Below are 18467 nucleotides of genomic sequence, written 5' to 3' on the forward strand. Positions count from 1 at the left end.
GTTAGGTAGGCTGTGAAAGAGCCCAGCCGTTGTTTCTATGTAAACTTAAACTTGAAGAGGCCTTACAAAAAGTTTGTCCTTTCAACTATTTTAAGCTTTCTCCCCCCCCCCAACTTCTACTTAGTTGTTTTATTGAAAAAGTATTTTATTCATATATAGGTATTATCACACATTTTCAATTAGTGGAAGCTGAAATAATGAGCTTTTCTTTTATTGGAATGTCCTAAGAATGGGCTGGACACAAGTAATCCCCAACCTGGGCATAAGCTAGCTCTGTGTGGGGGCACAAAAACCCAGGAGGAGAAAGAAAAGTTGATCCAAAAGCCCTGCCCAAGTGGCCCCCATATCTCCCCAGCTGGGTGTAGGCCATCTAGTCCAAATGATAACTGGCACATGCCTGACAAGTCATAGGGAGACCCAGGAAGAGGAGAAGCCACTGAGAATTCTGTTACAACTGTCCAGGCACTAAATGAGGGGAGCCGTGAAAGTGAGGCTTGGGGGAGTGAGTGGTGACATGGGGACAGCCTGAGAGATGTCAGATTCAAAATGGCCAAGGCTCAGCCATGGGAGGATGGGGGAAAGTGACAGAGAGGAAGGGTCAAAGAGAACTTTCAAGTTTTGAGGCTGGGGGACGAGAAGAATGGTGGTGCACAATCTGGGGAAAGATTGAGATTTGAGATTTGGGACAACGAGGGAATAGTTAGTTTTGTTTTGATTTCAAATTGGAGAAGTGAAAATGGAAAGAGAGAGAGAGAGAGAGAGAGAGAGAGAGAGAGAGAGAGAGAGAGAGAGAGAGAGAGAGAGAGCGCACAGAAAAGAGGAGGAAGGTCATCAAGGGGAAAAGAAGAGAGACTGGGATTGAACCTTTGTTCAGCCTGTTTCCACCCCGCCCCACCACCACCAACCACATGCCTAGAATGACCTTAGAGCTGATTTTCTGATCTATTTCTAGGAAGCAATGACATAGTTCTTAGGGAGAAATTATTTTTTCTCCTGAATTAAACATTACCTGAAAATACATATTTTAAGTAGGGAGATTGAGGTTTTGGGGCAGGGATCCAAAGCAAATCTGTTAACTGTGAAGTTTAGAAAACCAAATAGAGCAAATTTCCGCTGTGATGCCATCCTCTTCTGTGCTTTAATAATCGAGGAGGAAAATAAAAATACTTTCCACTCTTTGATGAATACACTTTTTTCTGAGACCAAAGGAAATCTACCAAGCTACTTCATGGTAATTATTCTTCTGATTTATCAGCATTTATGGATCTGATAAATTTTTCAGAAAAATGTTCGCCTTTATTACCCTGAAAAGAATCCAATTTTGAATAAAAAGTGAGATCTAATTCTTTGGGCAGTTCTCTATTTACACTTGGAATATGTAATGAGTTCTTCTTATCTGATCCAAGTCCTAACACCCCCTGTCATCATTTCTGTAATCATTTAGAGTTGTCATATCCCTTGAAACCCAGAAATGTCATTCTCTCTAGGAAGCTTCTCTCACAATAGGGTTAGAAAGGGAAACTGCTGAGGCAAAAATTAATTTCGAGAGCCAATCCCAAGACATCCATGGGGAGGGCAGAATGTAGGTATGTCAATCTAGCCCTTGGGCAGCAATACTTGGAGCTGGAAGCATCTGGCTTCCTCATTTTTCTCTCCTTTCTGTCCTATTCAAAGACAGTGCAACCCCAGGACACTGCTCTGCTTATTTGTATGACACCCTAAATTGGCATCACTTTGCTAAGCAAAAAGCAGCAAGGCGAGCAGGCTGCAACGGTGGTGGGAAGAGACTGGGTGGGGGCTCCCGCTAGCTAGCTGGAATGACTCCCCTTGACTTGGTCCGGTTAGCAGAAATTAGAAAAGGGGCTCTGTTACAGTCACACATACCTCCTAATTCTTTTCATTTCCCTGACCAGGGCCCTCTCAGAAACGGATTTTCAGCTTTATATGCTTACTTTTGTTTTATTTAATTTAATCAGCTGCATGTCTAATAAGGTTGGGAGCCTTTACTGTGGCCAGCCTTCATTAAAACCCTGCCACTCATTTATTCCCTCAGGCCAACGGTTAGTGCCTTCAGCTAGGAGAAAATATGAGTCCTCCACATGGCTCCAAGGACTCAGCTTGTTTGTCCAGATAGCTGAGAGGCATTGAGGTGGGAAAGGCCGAGAACCCCAGGCAGTAGGCGAGAACGCATGGTGTGGAAGAATTGATGGCAAAACCAAGGCGGTGTTGTGACAGTGGATCAGCAGAGGCAGCACCTCAAGGAGCCAGTCTGCATCCTTTCATTACAGACTGCCCTCATCTGTAGGGTCAGTAGTGAGTAGGTAGGCAGGTCGGTTACTGGGCCCACTGTGACAGCTTCTCACTTCTCAGTCAAAATGCAGTAACTGTTGATTAGGTCCCTCCTACTGTGATAGGGGGAGAGAAGTAACTCAGTCCTTGCCTTCCAGGAGCTAAGTCTAGTATTCCCATTCATGCTTTAGCAGTGCCCTTTGCCCAGTACCCTTCCATCCCTGAAGTTCTAGCTCAGACCCCAATTCCCCCTCCTTCTACACTCCCACTACAAGAAATTAACTCTTCATATCACTCAGATCAACTATGGTGGGCCTGATCATGTTTAGTAGATTGTAAGCTCCCTGAGGGCAGGGTCTGTGGAAAGGTCATTTAGGATAAGTTCCTGCCTCCAGAGAGCTTGGCCCATCTCTGAAAGATCTCTCTCCTCTTAAATTACACACACACACACACACACACACACACACACACACACACACACACATCATAATAGCTCCTTTGTTGGCTAACAGATTCTACAGTCTCTTTTTGATAAAAGCCCACATTATCTCACCACTTGATTCCCAAAACAGCGTGCAGAATTAGTCAAGGCAAGTCCACTGGGAAGTGGGGCATTTTCTCTCAGCAGCTCCTGCAAAGTTGGGTTCCTGTTGGTTCTCAGTGTGAGACAAGGTCTTGAGGAGGGAAGAAACAAAGCAAAATGGTCTGCTACCCATCAGGGAGATGGAAAATTCCCTTTCCTTGGGGTCTTGGTTAAGGTTTTAAAGAATCTCTTCTGAAGCCACTAAGCTCTCTCTTAGCCTCTTGTAGGTAAGAGTATCACAGAGCCCAAGATGGAAGTAGGGTGAAAGCATCTTGCCCACTTACTGGGAGCCTGGGTTTCTGGGGAGCTTGACTTGTAGCTTCCCTACTCCCTGATTTATATGCATATGTATGCAAGACAGGGCCACATTTTGCTTCTGCATTCTTCATCAGTCTTCCTTCCCCTCATCTCCAGGCCTCTTGCTTGTCAGACAAAAGCTTCCAGTCATCCCATTTAAAAGCCTTGATCAGATTTGCACTTGCCATATTTCTTAACAATGTCTTTGCCATTTCCCTAATTCTATGCATCACTGGCTAGGAACCTCAAAGTATTAGGCATTGGGGGAATGAATGGGCCCCTCAGCTGTTTCTTCTGTTGTTAGGATTCTGGGAGGCACTGCATGTAGCAGCATGCCTCTTTCCACTGTAATGATAGCTGCCTCAGAGAACCATCAGAGAACCAGACCGAGGCTATGTGACTCTGGGCTGACCAGTCCCTTCTCTTCTCTGGGGTTCAGTTCCTCCCCCCCCCGACACACAGAGGGTCATGAATATCCCCTTCCAGTTCAGTCATTCTGTGATTCTATGCTCAAGTACTTACTGTAGTCTCTGGCTCCATAAATGGGAGCTATTACCCCTATGGCATACCGCCCCAGCCTGATTTGCTGAACTCCCCTGGGTTTGCCAAGGGAACCAACAGGGCCATCAATTTACCTTGGTCAATACTGGCTCTTCTAGAGATACCCTGCAATGGAGATGCCCTCACTGGGCTTGGGTAATAACTTCCCACTCTCTATGCCAGAAAGTGTCTTTTGGAGATCTAGATCACTGATAAGGTTCCCTATCATTCCACTCGAGGGCTATTCTAACTGGTATCAAAGTGGACTTTCAAGGTCTAAAGTGAATTTCCCCCTCCCATTTCCTTACTGAATTCAGGTCTTTTTAAGAAGCAGGACTTTTAAAAAGTCAAGTTCTTTGCAAACCAGAATTAAGTCAGCCGTGTTTGTTCTGCTAGGAATCAATTAGCCCATCACAAATTGGTTCTTTAATGCTTTCAGACCATGGGGCCGATTTTGGGTTTCCTTTGGGCCGGCCTTTGTTTAATTGATCAGAACACAGAGCCACTGTGTTCCAAGAAAACTGAGGTCTTGTGAAACTTATATGTGATGTACAGAAAAAGTGGCGCCACTTGGCCTGAAGGTAACCCTGGAAAATGGCCTAAGAAGCCACCATTAGTCTTGTGTTCTCTTGGTGACTTCCCAATCCCTGATTTCATTCTAGGTATGCAAATACATTGTAATTTTATGACCATTTAAATGTTTTTATGACATTTCAAAGCTTAATAGACTTTATTGCCCCATGAGAGCCATTAGAATGGATTTGGAATGACTCGACTTTGCTTCTCTGAAAATTACGTTCAGAAAGGTGGTAAATATGGCCTTTGGTAAGTCCCTTCAGCTCCACCCTCTCTTGGCCTCAGTTTCCTCATTAGTAAAATGGGTATAATAATAGCACCTACCTCACAGGGTTGTTGTGAGGATCCAATAGGATGATGTTTGTAAAGTGCCTTACAAACCTTAATGTTAATTGTTATTATTCTTGTTGTTGCTATGTCTGTCCAGCTAGTTTGTAAGTTCCTTGTGAGTAAGGACTGTGGCTCATTCTGAGTACCCCTCTTTAAAAAAATGTTGGGCACGGAGTGGGTTTGGTTGATTGCCCTGAACACTGTGTCTGAACCAGAGGGATGTAACCACATTATTTTATGACTGGTAGCAAAAACTCCAGAAGGGAGGAACTAAACTGAAGGGTTGTCTGAAGCTAAAATTTTGGAGAGGTGTCCTCCCCTGCCTTCGGCAAATAGAGAACATGTACTTTTTCTTGCAGAATGATGCTATGGGACTTCTCAAAAATCTTGATGCAACTTTAAGCTTTAATGGACTTTTGAGACAGCCCAGTAGTATGCGTAAGGTGAAGAACTCCTTTTTGGCCAAAAGTTTCCAAGAAGTCAGGAAGGCAGCTAAAGCAGAACCTTGTATGGAGTCACTTGTTTCAAAAGCTAGAATGAACCCAACTATACCTGGGAAGTCTTCCCTTCTTGAACCAGGTAACTGACTAGAGATGACTTGCTGAAATTGCATGTCAAGTTTCCATGCAAAGTAGAAAGCATCTTCATTTCTGGACAAGGTTTGAAAAACCTTTGGGGGCATGTCTGTTTTGCAAGTAATATTGAGACCAGAGAGCACTGTCTATGTGTATATGACATTTAGTTTTTCTATAATTCTACTCTTCCTTCGATGTAAAATATAATTTATGCTTTGTTGGGTCCTTGGATAAAAGAGTTTTTAAATCAGTGCCTTCCTTAAATAGTAGGCAAAGCGAGTTCAATTATGTGAGAGTAATATGTTCAGTATACATCAGAAGCCTGCCTATAGAGATTTCAATTATACAATGCCTGGATTAGAGATTCATGGAATAGTTCTTATGTATTAAACCTGACTGTAAACTCAGCAGGCTTTATCCCAGCAGGGCTATGTGCCCCTACCAGTCTTCTCAGGTGCCCAGCATGAGACTCCATCAAGGACGTGGACTACCTTAGCAACGAAGAAAAGCCATTTTCCTAATCCTTTAATTCTGGCCAAATCACAAGTCAACATTTTTTGCAAAAATGTAATTATGCAATTAACTCTTCTTGTTATAATTGCATGACAGGTAGCTGATGGGAGGTCCAGACTGGGTCAAACTGGCCATTTAGCAGGACCTCTAGGCATACAGGCAAAGGTTATCTTGCCCACTGTCCTTTTGATGGTCAATATTCTCTTGTCTCAACTGGGTGGCCCATGAGGGCCAAGGTCATAACCTTCACTCCCCAAATCCAAACTGGCCTGGTCCTGTTCTCAGCTAGAAGATGAGCTGAGAAGCTAACCACTGCTAATGTGTTCATTATTCCAATCCAGATAGCACTGGACCATGTCCCCAGGTAATTGCCCATCTCTCTATGATTTCAGGTACAGTGACATGCTTATGACGGGGAAAGATCTAGCCAAGCCAGCCTTTTGGTACCCTTCAAAGAACTCCGGTTAGGCTTCAGCCTCTTTTGACTTTGGGTAAGGCCAACTCCCTTCCTTTATTATCCTTAAACTGAAGGCTAAAGAAGGGAAGTGGCATTCTCCAAGCATGAGTTGGTATCAGGAGTTAGAACTGGAGCACACATCTGACTCACCTCTGCTTTTTCCAACACTCCAGAATACTGATGGCCTGTGGTCTTGCCTTTTACCTTTTAGGTTCATTATCAGAAAAATGTATGCTTTATTTCTGAAACTCACTAATAATTCTCATCAGAATTTGTTTTTTTTATGTAGCAGAAGTGATCAGGGTACTACTGATTGACTGGAGTGGGGCATCTTCCACGGAACTGGATATGCACTATAGCCCCTTAGGAGATGTCCCAGTCCAGCAAATCAGCCCTGCGACATTTCCAAAATGTAGTAAACATACTGCTTGGTGTATGGTAATAAATGCATATCTCTCTTTAGTAATTTCTCTTAAAATATCTATCTTATATAAGTTTTCAAATGCTTGTTGATTGGTGGGGAGGGCAGGAAGCAGGAATCCAAATCTGTTACTGTATCAGCTTAAGGAGCTCCCAGTATGGAAACTCCCTGCACTGGTGTAGATGGTAACTCTCTAGAACCTTAGAGCATTAAAACCTCTTTGTGCCTAGGGACACCAAAAGGTTCTGGGACTTAACTCATCATCATATAGCTGGGCTGTGAAAGAAGCAAGGCCGGAACCCAAGTAATCCCAATTCCAAGGCCAGTCCTCTATCCACTATGTCATGCTGCCTCTCAAATTTGTGAAATAGGTATGACAAAAGATAAAGATTCAATAATCCCCTGTATCCTTTCATTCTGTATTAAGCCAGAAATTCCTAGCCCGTTGTGCACAACCAGGAGGGCATGTAAGCTAATGGATAGAGTGCTGAATTTGTGAGTGGAGCCCCAGCTCAGAAATGACTGGGATGACTGAAATTCCTTTTGTGTGAGCTCCCATACCTGCAAAATCGAAATTGGGGTGGGTGGTGGGAAGCAGAAATCTATTGTGAAATGTGGGATGCAAAAACAAAAGATTTCAATGAACACTCATTTAAATAAAAAATTGGAGTAACACCTTGCCTTTTTCACAGGTTGCTCGTGGGTGTACCTGGACCTTTTCTGAAGTGAGCAAGGGTATGTCATTTGACTTTATTGATATTGTCATCAACCACCTCCATGTCCATTTGTAAACATATCCCCCTCCCCAGTTCAGAAGTGCAGAATAATGAGACTAAAATCAAATAATGTAATGCAGCCAATAGGAGGGCAAGAGGTTGGAAACTAGATTTTTTTCAGAATTCCAAAAACCTAAGAGACCTTTTCATGTAGGAAGTTTGCTCAAAAATGCTCGATAAATGCACTAACTTCATTTTAGGATCAGATGGACTCAACAGCTAAATCAAGCAGAAGGTCACAGAATTTGGGCACAAGGACTGAGTGATCTGGTGGAGACATGGCCATCACTAAGTGGATGACTTGAAAAGACTCAAATGTCATAGGAGCCACATGCCAACAAAAAGGTTTTGGGGCAAGAATTCAGATAAGTGCTGTATAGACGTGGAAGAGGAAGAACGAGCCGCTCTGGTTAGTGACGAGAGATACGGGAATCATGGCAAGGCAGGGACCATTTTGTATACTTGAGGCTTGTTTGGTTAGTGACTCATGCTTAGATGTAAGCTACTTCCTCAATGTACATATCAGGAACTTGTTCTCCTGTTGTATAGAGGAGAAGAAGTATGCCTTATCTTAGGCAAATGGGTTGGGCTTTATGTCCGTTGAGCAAACTGAAGGCAGGGTTAGACATGTGCTCCTGTGGGTGAGGAAGCGCTGGCCTCAGACCCTGCCTCTGATGTTTCTCACCTGTGTGGCCTAGGCTGAGGCACTGCACTTCCATGCGTATCCATTTCCTCCCCTGTACCATGAAGGAATTGGAGTAGATAGCCCCTGAGGTTCCTTCCACCTCTCAGGCCAGGAAATTACCAAGCAAGTCTCCAAGGCGACAAGTTACAGAGGAGCACTGTACGTGAGTGGAAGGAGTTTCCACCCTGGCATTTTCTACACTGATGAATCAAAAAGCTGAAGAAAGTCAAATGACTGTTTCCTTGGCTGGGTGATCATTGAGACAGAGTCAGGCTCCCTCTCTCTTTCTTGCCTTTCACGTGCATATGTTGTCATACTATTCAATCACCTTACAAAGATGACATAAGATCGGGGTCAGATAGACATTGGGCCTGCAATGTCATTGCTCTGGAAAACTCCCAGGTGAGGAAATTCCCTCTACCAATGCAGGTTGTTCCCTTCTCTTGGACTTAAAATATTTAGTTATCTAGAGCACTGAGAAGTGAGCTGATTTGCTTTGGGTCACCCAGCCAGTGTGTATCGGGGCAGAACTCAACCCTTGTTTTCCTGGATTTTTCTGTTGCATCATGCTGCTTATGTAGGAGAACTGTGAAGAAATTAGTCTTCAGATGAACAAGTCCTTTGAAAAGAGTGAGAGGTTTTGTTGAAATAGCCCCTTGCAGACTAAAGGCCCTTGAGATGTTTCATGATGAGTAGTTTATATAGTTTGAGCTCTGGGCCCATACGTAGGCAGGCCCCCTGAAGCGTTAGAAAGAGTGATAACTCGTCTTAAGATGGCCATAATTTACTGAGCTTTAGGAGCCAGTCTTATTCAAAAAGAGAATTCTTGGCAGGCCTTCGACTATTGTGAAGGGACTGTAGGGTTAGGCCTACATGAGAACGACATCTTAAAATGTCATGGCAGCTGAAATCTACCACCTTAAAATTCACGTCTTCTTCCTTTTTAGACGAGTAAGTTCAAAGCGGCCTGTTGGTCACAGTAACTAATACTAAGGGAAGGGGTCATTTTGGGGACTATTTGCACTAGTAATTCATTCAATTCATTTGTCCTTTAGTATATTCCTTTACTGAAACCAATTCATGCCAGCTTTTTCTCTTAATCAGTCACCATCAGTTCCAATAGCACTTTTGGAGTTAGGAATTACAAAGCTGAAGAAGGAGCATCGCAGCTTTTTCCTGCATCCTGATTCATATTTCTCCAAATGAGTTTTAGCAGAAACAAATAGCCAGGACAGAGACTCATTTCTAAAGAAGAGAAATTGGCACGTAGGTTTGCACTATCGAGGCCCGGGTCAAAGTAGTGCAAATGCCAGTGGATGAGTCGTTGTTCAGAGGTTCTGTATCTCCAAGTTCCTGGATCATTTTTGTCATTCATGCCAGCCCAACACTCTGTACCCCATGGATGTAAGCCCCTTACCTGGCATTTAGAACTCATTCCTCAGCTTGCTTCAGGTTTCTCTCCATTGCAATTTTCCCAACTCCCATGTTTAATTGATGGGAAAATGGATCATTTTGGAAATGTTTAATGTCATTAAAACATTCCCAATTGCTTTAAAGCTTCTGGGGTAACTTGCTGCAGTTATAGAATTATAGCCATGAGAAAAGCTTAGGGCAAAATGAAAAACAACTTCAATGACTGAGCAACTCCAGTTGGTCCCCATCGCTGGACCTCTGGCAGCCTTTCCTCTTAGGGGCTGCTGCTGCTCCCACCTTCCCAACTGGGGAGAAAAAGGTGGAGGCAGTTCAGGCACCCACTTCCCAGGTAGAGAGAAGAGGATGCCCACATCTGCTGCTGCTACTCTCACCTACAAAACCAACTGCTTCCAAATTCAGCTTTAAAACACAAGCCAGCCTGATTCTCTCTTTTCTTCTCTCTTCTCACCAGGCATTTGAAGGTTGGGAAAGAAAAAACATGACTTGAATGCTCTCATTCTTCACATGGTTTTGAACTTGCTTTTTGTGCTACACCCAAGGATAGCCAGCTAATCCGGCCCCCAGCACATTTGGTCGGCCATCTTCATATCTTAATGTCAAGGAAGCTTTGAGCCTTCATGTTGGTTCCTGAACACAGTTGAGCTCAAACTTGAGCAAGAAATCAGGAATTCTAGTATTCTATGAGGAAGAAAAGCATAGTCATTTAAAGCTACTCCTTGTGATTTTGAAATCTTTAGGATCATAGCTTTCAGATCTGGAAGGGTCCTTTGGTCATCCAATACAGTGCCCTCACTTTACAGACAAGAAAATTAAGGCTTAGAGAATTTAAGTCATTTGTCTGTGGTCAGCCAGAGAATATCAGGCGGGGTTTGAACTTAGGCCTTCCTGACTCCAGCTCTAATATGCTGTCCATTATGTCTGTAATGACATAATATTATTCTCATAAGTTTAGAATGAATTTTTTAGAAATGTGTAGTAATTATATGTTAAGTTTTATCTTGAAAACAATTTCAGGCTTGTCTTTGGAATGCACAGGCTCATCTTCATCACAGGCCAGGGCAGCTTCTCTCTCCGTCTCCAGGTATCAGGTTCTCCATTAGAAGTACGTTCTGTCAAGTGTTACTGATCGAGTAACACTAACTCCATAAGTTGACAGTCAGTTCAATTCCTCTAATCACAGGCACTGTCTCTTCTCTGACATCCAAAGAAAAAGGATGGCTCTTAGGGAAGCTCACCACACAGGTCAAGAGCATCATCTTAACATTAAGTTGGATGTGACAGGGAATGAAATACTCACTTTTCACTTCAGAACTTGAGGCATATTTCGGTTAATAACGTATAGTGGTCTCTTTATCGCTTAGAACTGGAATTTATTGAGCAAGGCCTGTCACTGGGTCTAGAAGACTGTAGTTTAGTATTAATGAAAGGCCTGAACTCCAGAATCTAACTTGTCTAGATAGCTGAAAGCTACTGGTATTGAGGTGGGGAAGGCCAGAACCCATAGCTTAGAAGCATGGATAGCAAAAACCAAGTCCGTACTGTGAGAAAGGATCGGCAGAAGTAGCATTCAAAGTTCTGCAGTTGAGTTAGGTTAGTCCCATGGAGCCCAGGCCCGCATGTGGGGACGACTGTGGAGGAGCCTGCTGCTCAGGCAGATCTGCAGCTGGATGGCCACGGAAGGCCTGACTAACACTGTGATTCTGGCCTTTCTTTGCTTTGGGACAAGGAGGTTTTACTTCTGGCTTTGGTGGGAGAAGGAAGAAAAGACAATCTTAAGCTGAAGCCAAAGAAATTAAAAAGAAAGTGATTCAGAGGGTTTGGGAATTGGGAAGAAAGCCAGTGATTGAATTCAGAGAGAGAAAGTTTGGGAGGATATGAAGAGAAGTTGAAAGGAGACAAAGCAAAGAAGGACAATGAGTTGAGCTGAAAGAGGAGAACCAGGAGGAAAAGAACACAAACTGAAAGAGGAAGAGGAGGGGAAGACTAAAGCTGGAGGGGGGATGAAGATGAGGAGAGGAAGACTCAAGGTGGAGGAAGAGAAAGATGAGGAGGGGAAGACTCAAGGTGGAGGAAGATGAGGGGAAGACTCAAGATGGAGGAAGAGGAAGATGAGGAGGGGAAGACTCAAGATGGAGGAAGAGGAAGATGAGGAGGGGAAGACTCAAGATGGAGGAAGAGGAAGATGAGGAGGGGAAGACTCAAGATGGAGGAAGAGGAAGATGAGGGGAAGACTCAAGGTGGAGGAAGAGGAAGATGAGGGGAAGACTCAAGATGGAGGAAGAGGAAGATGAGGGGAAGACTCAAGGTGGAGGAAGAGGAAGATGAGGGGAAGACTCAAGGTGGAGGAAGAGGAGGATGAGGGGAAGACTCAAGATAGAAGGGGAAGAGAAGAAAAGCTGGCAAGACAAAGAAAAGGAAGTTGAGTGTGGCTGACAAGGTTCTGAGTAGGTACAAAGGTGCTACCAAGGTGAAGAGTTCTCTTCAGGGGAGCTGGTTACCAGAGCTCTTTGCAAAAATGACTAAGACAAATGACAAGAACTAAGAGAGTTCAGCCACCTTTTTGCCAAATCGATGTTCTCTGTGCCCCAAGGTTAGGATGAATGACGTGTTCCTAAACAACCAAACCAAAACTAAATGAGGACTTCAATAAGAAAACAAGGTCTGAGAATGGATAAAGGTACATACAATGGGAGAGGAAGGAGAAGGGGACCACTAAGTATTTGGAGCTAAGAAACCCATACCAGACTCTTCCCAAAGAGGAGGAGGAGAAGGAGGAGGAGGAGGCGGCGGCGGCGGAGGCAGAGGCAGCAGCTGCTTGTCTTCCAAGTAATGAAAATGTAGATGCACAGGTGCTTTTGGGTCACAGATCTCCCAGTAAGGGTCAGAGGAAGAAAGCTATAGGGGTTAATGACTTCCTGCTGAGGGTCACTGAGGTAGACCTGTTCATAATAGAGAGGTTGGCTGTCTTCCTTCAACATGCCAGCTGGAAAATTTCCCCAGACGCATCAAACCTGATGGCTCTCACCCCTCCCTAGTGGTTTATGTGGCTAATAATGATGGCCCCAGAAGGAATCTACAGAGTATTGAAAGGATTAGAAAATCTTGGTCAAGAAGCTAAAGACCAAGGAAACACAGGTGGTGTTTTCTTCCCTTTTGTTGATCAAAGAGAAGGACTTCAGAAGAGAGAGACAGATGTGTCAAGTGAACAGCTGGTTAAAGAGAATGGGATTTGAGAGTGAGGTTGGTATTTCTGAGCCGTGATTTAAAATGTAGAAATGATGGGCTCCTGGCTATGAAGGGAGCATGCCTCACAAAGACTCTAGACGACATATTTGCCCGACAATTCTAATCCAAAGGGCTTCAGACTGAATATGGGAAGGGGGGAAGCACGCACTCTGCACACAGGTGCACTAAACAGGAGAATAGCTAGCATTTCTATGTGATGCTTTGACATCTGCAGATTGCTTTGCATTTGGGATGCACAACCACTTTTCGAGGCTCAGAGAGATGGACTTACCCATAGTCATGGAAGGAGATTAGTACTAGGGGTAGGAATTGAACCCAGGCCCTTCTCAATCCAAGGGCAGTGTTCTAAACACTACACCAGACTGCCCCCAAGCTTTACCATGCAAATCTTCTCTCTCTGCTTTGGCTGCTTGGTCAGTTTTGATTTCAGAAAACCCATATTTGAGTTGGAGTATAATACCTGAATATTATATTCTAATGGGTTATGAGGACACTGATATGTTTTCCCCTTGGCCAAGTTTAATTCAGGGAGCAAACAAAAAAACCCATGGAGGAAAGAGAGTAGTAGCAGGATGCCTTCTTTAATGAGGAACGTCTGGAGTTCTGCAAAGGGCTGCTGTTACCAACTTTCTTCAGTGCTTCTGCCCAGCTGCCATGTGTATTTAAACTCATGCCATTGGTCTCTCCAAGTAAAGTTCAGAGTCTTGTAATCATTCCCATCTGACACTTGAGATTCTCCCAGTCATATGACAGCTGCCTGTTCTATTGTGTTTGTGTCTTCTCCAGTGGGACCCTATCCAGAATGCTTCCATTACTTTCTCCCATTTTATTATTTTTATTCATGTTCTGCTTTTTTTTCTGTTGGGGAGATTTTCTTTTCCTTCTTTTCCTTCTCTACTTTGGCCTGGATCGCTTTCTTTGAATAAGTTCGCTTCATTTGAAAGTGACAAGCGGCAGGCAGCCCTTGGAGAGCCATCTCTCTGCTTTGGATTGAAGGTAGGTGGAATTGGCTGCTCAATTAGCATTCAGGTGGCGTGGTCCTAATGCCTCGTGATGGATGCATATTTCTGATCCTAAGGCTCAGTTGCTAAAGTGTAATCAGCTATTTCAAAGGTCTTCATCAAAAATCAATACTACAGAAGCATCATAGCTAAGCATGCTCCCCTGACAAAAGGAGACCAAGTCTAGGACATCACTGCTATGGAAATTGTCATTCGGGGCAAACAAATAGAGTAGGGGGCAGAGGGGAGACAAAAGCAGGATGAGAAGATGATGACATGACCAGTCTCATCTGTGCTCACCTTGATTCATAGGATCATAGAAGTGGGAGCCCAGTGTCAAAGGGTCTATTTAGTGTTGGCTTTCTAGGAGCCCAGATTTGCCCAGATCCAGCTTCCCCCTGCCTATGCTTGAACCTTGGGAGTAATCGCTCACTGGCCTTTCCTGGCTTGACCCAAGGTGACATCATACCCTAGCCTGGACATCCAGCTAAAGGAAATAGTTAAATGCCTTTTCTGCTGTAGAGAAGGCCTAGACCATCATGGACCAGCAAAGTGTTGGCTTTGTCCCACTGGGCTGGCAAAGGGATTCACAAGGCAGGAGTTTGGTAAGCTGGAGAGTCCTGTCAATGGGAAGTCTCATGATGTTCTACACTGCTTCTCCCCAACTAGTGATCTGCCCCATTGCCTTGTTGCGGCTGTGTTAGTAACAGGACCTGCTGAGCTGCTCAGGCTTTGGGGAGAGGCCTGAAGTGCCCTTCAGGGAACAGACTTCATTGTCCCTCATCTGAGGTCAGAGAAGTTCATCACAAGGTTGGCCACAAAACAACTCACAAAGAGCCTGCCAGACAGGAGCATTGTGGCCCAGAGGGCCGTGATCATAGAGTTTGAAGGAAAATAGCTTTTAGAGGCAATATGACACCTCAGAAAGAATGCACGGTGGGCAGTAGTCAAAGAAGCCAGCTCCTATTCCTAGATCTGCTACTCCCAAGCTGTATGACCTTGGACAAGTCACTTCCCCTGTCTAGATCTCAGTTTCTTCTCTGAAAAAAAAATTGAGGGAGGTGGATTAAATGATCTCTAAGGGCCATCCCTTCCTACTCCAAACCCCACGATCTTTATCTATACAACATGGAGGGGGTCCCTATCAGCTCACCTCTCACTTCCTCTTTTTCTGCCTCATTTTGAAGTACTGTCTGTTGGTAAAAAAGGTTTAATCAGCAGGAGAATGCAGGCAAGCACAAAGAAATAAGTATGATCTCTGAGTGAACATAAACTCTTCTAATTATCTAAGAAACACTAAAGCTCGCTCTGGGTCAGCCTCATTTTCATTCCAGAGTAATTACAACATCCACCTTCTAAGCAGCAGCTACATCACGCTGAAGCTCCCCATCCACTCGGGGCCCTTGCTTATCAAGAGTGCCCAGCTTGACAGTAATGCCTCTCTGAGCAAGGGAACCTCAAGAGCTCTCTTTGCCCAACTTGTCCCAGCAAGATGGCCCTAGAGGAGGGAGGTGGTTATGGGCCCACTGGAAAGAACAGGAGAGGAGGGACCAGTGTGACAAATTCATCAGAATATCTATCTCTGAAAGGCTTAGGAAACACTGACAACCTAGCCTGGCTTCCCAAAGGACAAGGTCATACAGTTAGAAGTCACCTGAATCTCCCCTTCATTTTACAGATAACTGCTGAGATTCCCTCATCATATAGAGAAGGGAGCTCAAGTCCAGAGGGAGACAGAGGCTTGTCCAAGGTCATACAGCTAGTAAGCGGCAATTTGGTTTTTAAGTGTCCAGAATGTACTAAGTAGGGCTCAAACCCAGGGCTTCAGGTCCCAGATGCAATTCTTTCTCCATTGTCCCAGAGCTGTCTCCAAATGCTCACGCCACAGCAATAGTTTGGTTTATTAAGACATTTGTTCAGATTCAAGTTATGAAGCACGAGGATTTTTAGGCTTCCATTTTCAACCAAGAGTTGATCCCCAAATGGTGGTTCCTATTGAAAGCAATTGTTTGGAAGTCTGATCATGACAGAGTGATTTGGGATGTTTGTCCATTGGGTTTTTCTTCCCCAAGGGTCAGAAAACAGTCCAGCTTTGTTGCTACTTAAAAGTCAGGTTGAGTCTGTGGTCGTTTTTTTTTTTTTCAAATAGATGCACAAACGTTTTGGAAACACATAGAGGTTTTCCTAAAGTCAAATCGATTCTAAAGTAAGAGAGAGAAATGATTTGAGTTTCTTTTAAAGCACAGTTAACATCTAAAGTGGACTGCTGGGAAATGGAATTATTTCCCTCTAAGCCTTCTTGTCTTACAGAACTTTTATTTTGTAATATAAAGTGTTGCCAGGCAACTATGGTAGTGGCATCAATAAGAGCATTTGCTGCTTTATACAAAGCTTGCATTATATCAGTTTCCCACCCGTTATAGATAGATGGGTGAATGGTTTCCTTGGATACCAGAACTTTCTGTGACCTATGAATAATTGGAACTATTAAACTATTGGTTATTCCTTTATTTATAACATTGTCAGTATGCTCTGAGTTGGGCCAAGTGAAGGAAAGCACAGAGAATTTATGGGTCTCGAGAAGAACAGGTCTCAGAAAGTTATGGCAGGCTCATCTGCAAAGAAAATTATTCGTGATTTGACTGATTTTTAAGAGATTAGAAAGTGAGAATTACACGATCCAAAATTGGTCCTCTCTCAGTCTCTCCCTCGGAACCAGACGACCTAATCTGAGGTAACCTGCTGAGTAAGGCTTCTATAACTGTGACCATTTGTCCAGTGCCATTCAGTTATGGGGAGGGCCTAATGGGCCAAAGCATGGTGGTGGGTGATTGGAAGTCAGGCTAGACTAGTAGGCCTGCTCTCCCTTCAAAGAACAAACGTGGCTGTCAATGTGGAAAAATGAAAGTGAGGGAAGGTTCTTGGGGACTGATACAATAAGCTAGCGAGGCCCACAGTTTGAGGATGCTTCGTTTTACCAAATTGGGTGAAGCAGATGTGGTGAGAGTGGGAAAGCATCCTCTTGGATTAGCAAGATAAGTGAGAGCAAAGGCAGTTGGCTTCCTACTTGAGCCAGAGTGAGATGGGGCAATTATGTGCTAGTTTCAACCTTGAAAATCAACTTTAAAATGAATATTCTCCTATATCTAATTTGCAAAGAAGAGATAGGCCTTTGTTGAGCATGCATTTAGCTCTTTTAACTGGCATTCAGGCTGCGGCAGGAGAGTTCCCTCATCAGAGCACAAGGGAGAGGGGGTAGAAAAAACACTTTCCCAGAGATTGCTAGTCTTATACCCAAGCCCTACGTGAGCCTTTCTGTCAATTAATTAGGCTAATGATGATCAGGCAGATTGGAAACCACCTCCCACATTAATCACCATAGCAGTACATTGGTCTCATTGGACTGACTAGATGTGGATTCACGAGGGAGCCAGAAAAACTAGTTTGCTCCCCAGCTCCAAACCTACATGCCTAAAAAAATGGGCAGGTCCCATTTCTTGAGAAATTCATTCAGAAATGATATCCGCCTCTCCTCTCAAGCTCACATGCATTTCTTTTGTCCTCAGCTCAATAACTCATTTTAGAAGTCCCATTATACTAACCTTGGCCTTCTTCTATCAGCCTGCAAAAGGCCTTTGGCCCAAAGCAGTGCAGTTCTGACCCAGAACCTTGGAAGCATGTGGATAGAGGGAAGACTTTATTTTTTTTTCTTCCCCTGAGTCTCTTGGCAACAATAGCTTCAGTGGTATAGGCCATCCTTTCAACTGGTGGAGGCTCACTGCATGCTGCACACATGGGAGTGACTTTAGGATTTATAACATCCTGTATTTATTATAGGGTTAAAATCTTTGTCTTCTTCTCCCAGAAAAACACACACGTATGTGTACGTGTATATATACACATCCACCCACATACACACATAGGACTCGTGATTTCATCAACATGAGAAACTTTTTCAGTATGGACACCCCTCTGGCTGATGCAGACGGACAACTCTGAGACAATGGGCGGGGAAGGGACCCACTCGAGCCCCAAGCCAGTATGTAGCAGAGGCTCTACTGACTCCAGCCTCTCTCTGAAGCATCGTGGCAAAGCGGAGAGGGAAGCAGGAGTACGTCCTGGCAGGGTGGCCCTGGGCAGGACCCCTCACCTCCCTAGGGGTCTTGCCCCTAGGGAACTCGCTAAGAATGTCCATTACTGACGAATTGTCTGTTTGTATTGGTGGAGGCAATTTCCACACCAGTGAAATCACAGGTTCAGTAGGAGCTGCTATTTGTGTTCACTTTTAGAATGACTTTGGGGATGGTAACCAGCTGCAGTGGAAAGGTTAATGGGTTCGCATCCAGAGAACCTGATTGTGAATCCTGGCACTGTCAGTTAAAGACTGTGTGACCTTGGGCAAATTCCTTCCCCTCTCTGGACCTCTATTTCCCCTTCTGTAAAATTACTTAAGGACCTCTAAGTTCCCTGACTGCTCTAACTCTCCAACATTGCAGTTCTCCTCATTTGAGGAGAACACCATCCCCATAGCAAAGCCCAATCCCAGTACTGTCACTAGAAACACTTCTGGAGAAAGCTGACCCTAGTTGGGTGGTCTGATGGTACCCAAAACAACATGGCCACTTGGCCAATTTCTGGGGCCTGTTTAATGCATCTGACAATGGGATTTGCAAAGAAAGGCTGAGGCCACTGCAGCTGATGAAGCATCCTGGGGCATTTTCTCTCTGCTCTCTGGTCCCTTGAG

General features: G+C 44.2%; 1 protein-coding gene across 2 annotated transcripts in view; it reads left to right on the top strand.

Annotated features, from left to right (window-relative positions):
- The window catches only part of HTR2C (5-hydroxytryptamine receptor 2C), a 184430-nt gene that overhangs the window by 122407 nt on the left and 43556 nt on the right, over positions 1 to 18467 (top strand). For both annotated transcript variants that reach the window (XM_078147771.1, XM_078147772.1), the window contains exon 2: positions 7274 to 7316. The gene's annotated coding sequence lies outside the window, so the exon portion shown is untranslated. The remainder of the gene's footprint in view (positions 1 to 7273; positions 7317 to 18467) is intronic.

The sequence above is a fragment of the Phascolarctos cinereus genome, unplaced genomic scaffold (genome assembly GCF_003287225.1).
Source record: "Phascolarctos cinereus isolate Bilbo 61053 unplaced genomic scaffold, phaCin_HiC Scaffold_8;HRSCAF=390, whole genome shotgun sequence".
NCBI classification, from domain to species: Eukaryota; Metazoa; Chordata; class Mammalia; order Diprotodontia; family Phascolarctidae; genus Phascolarctos; species Phascolarctos cinereus.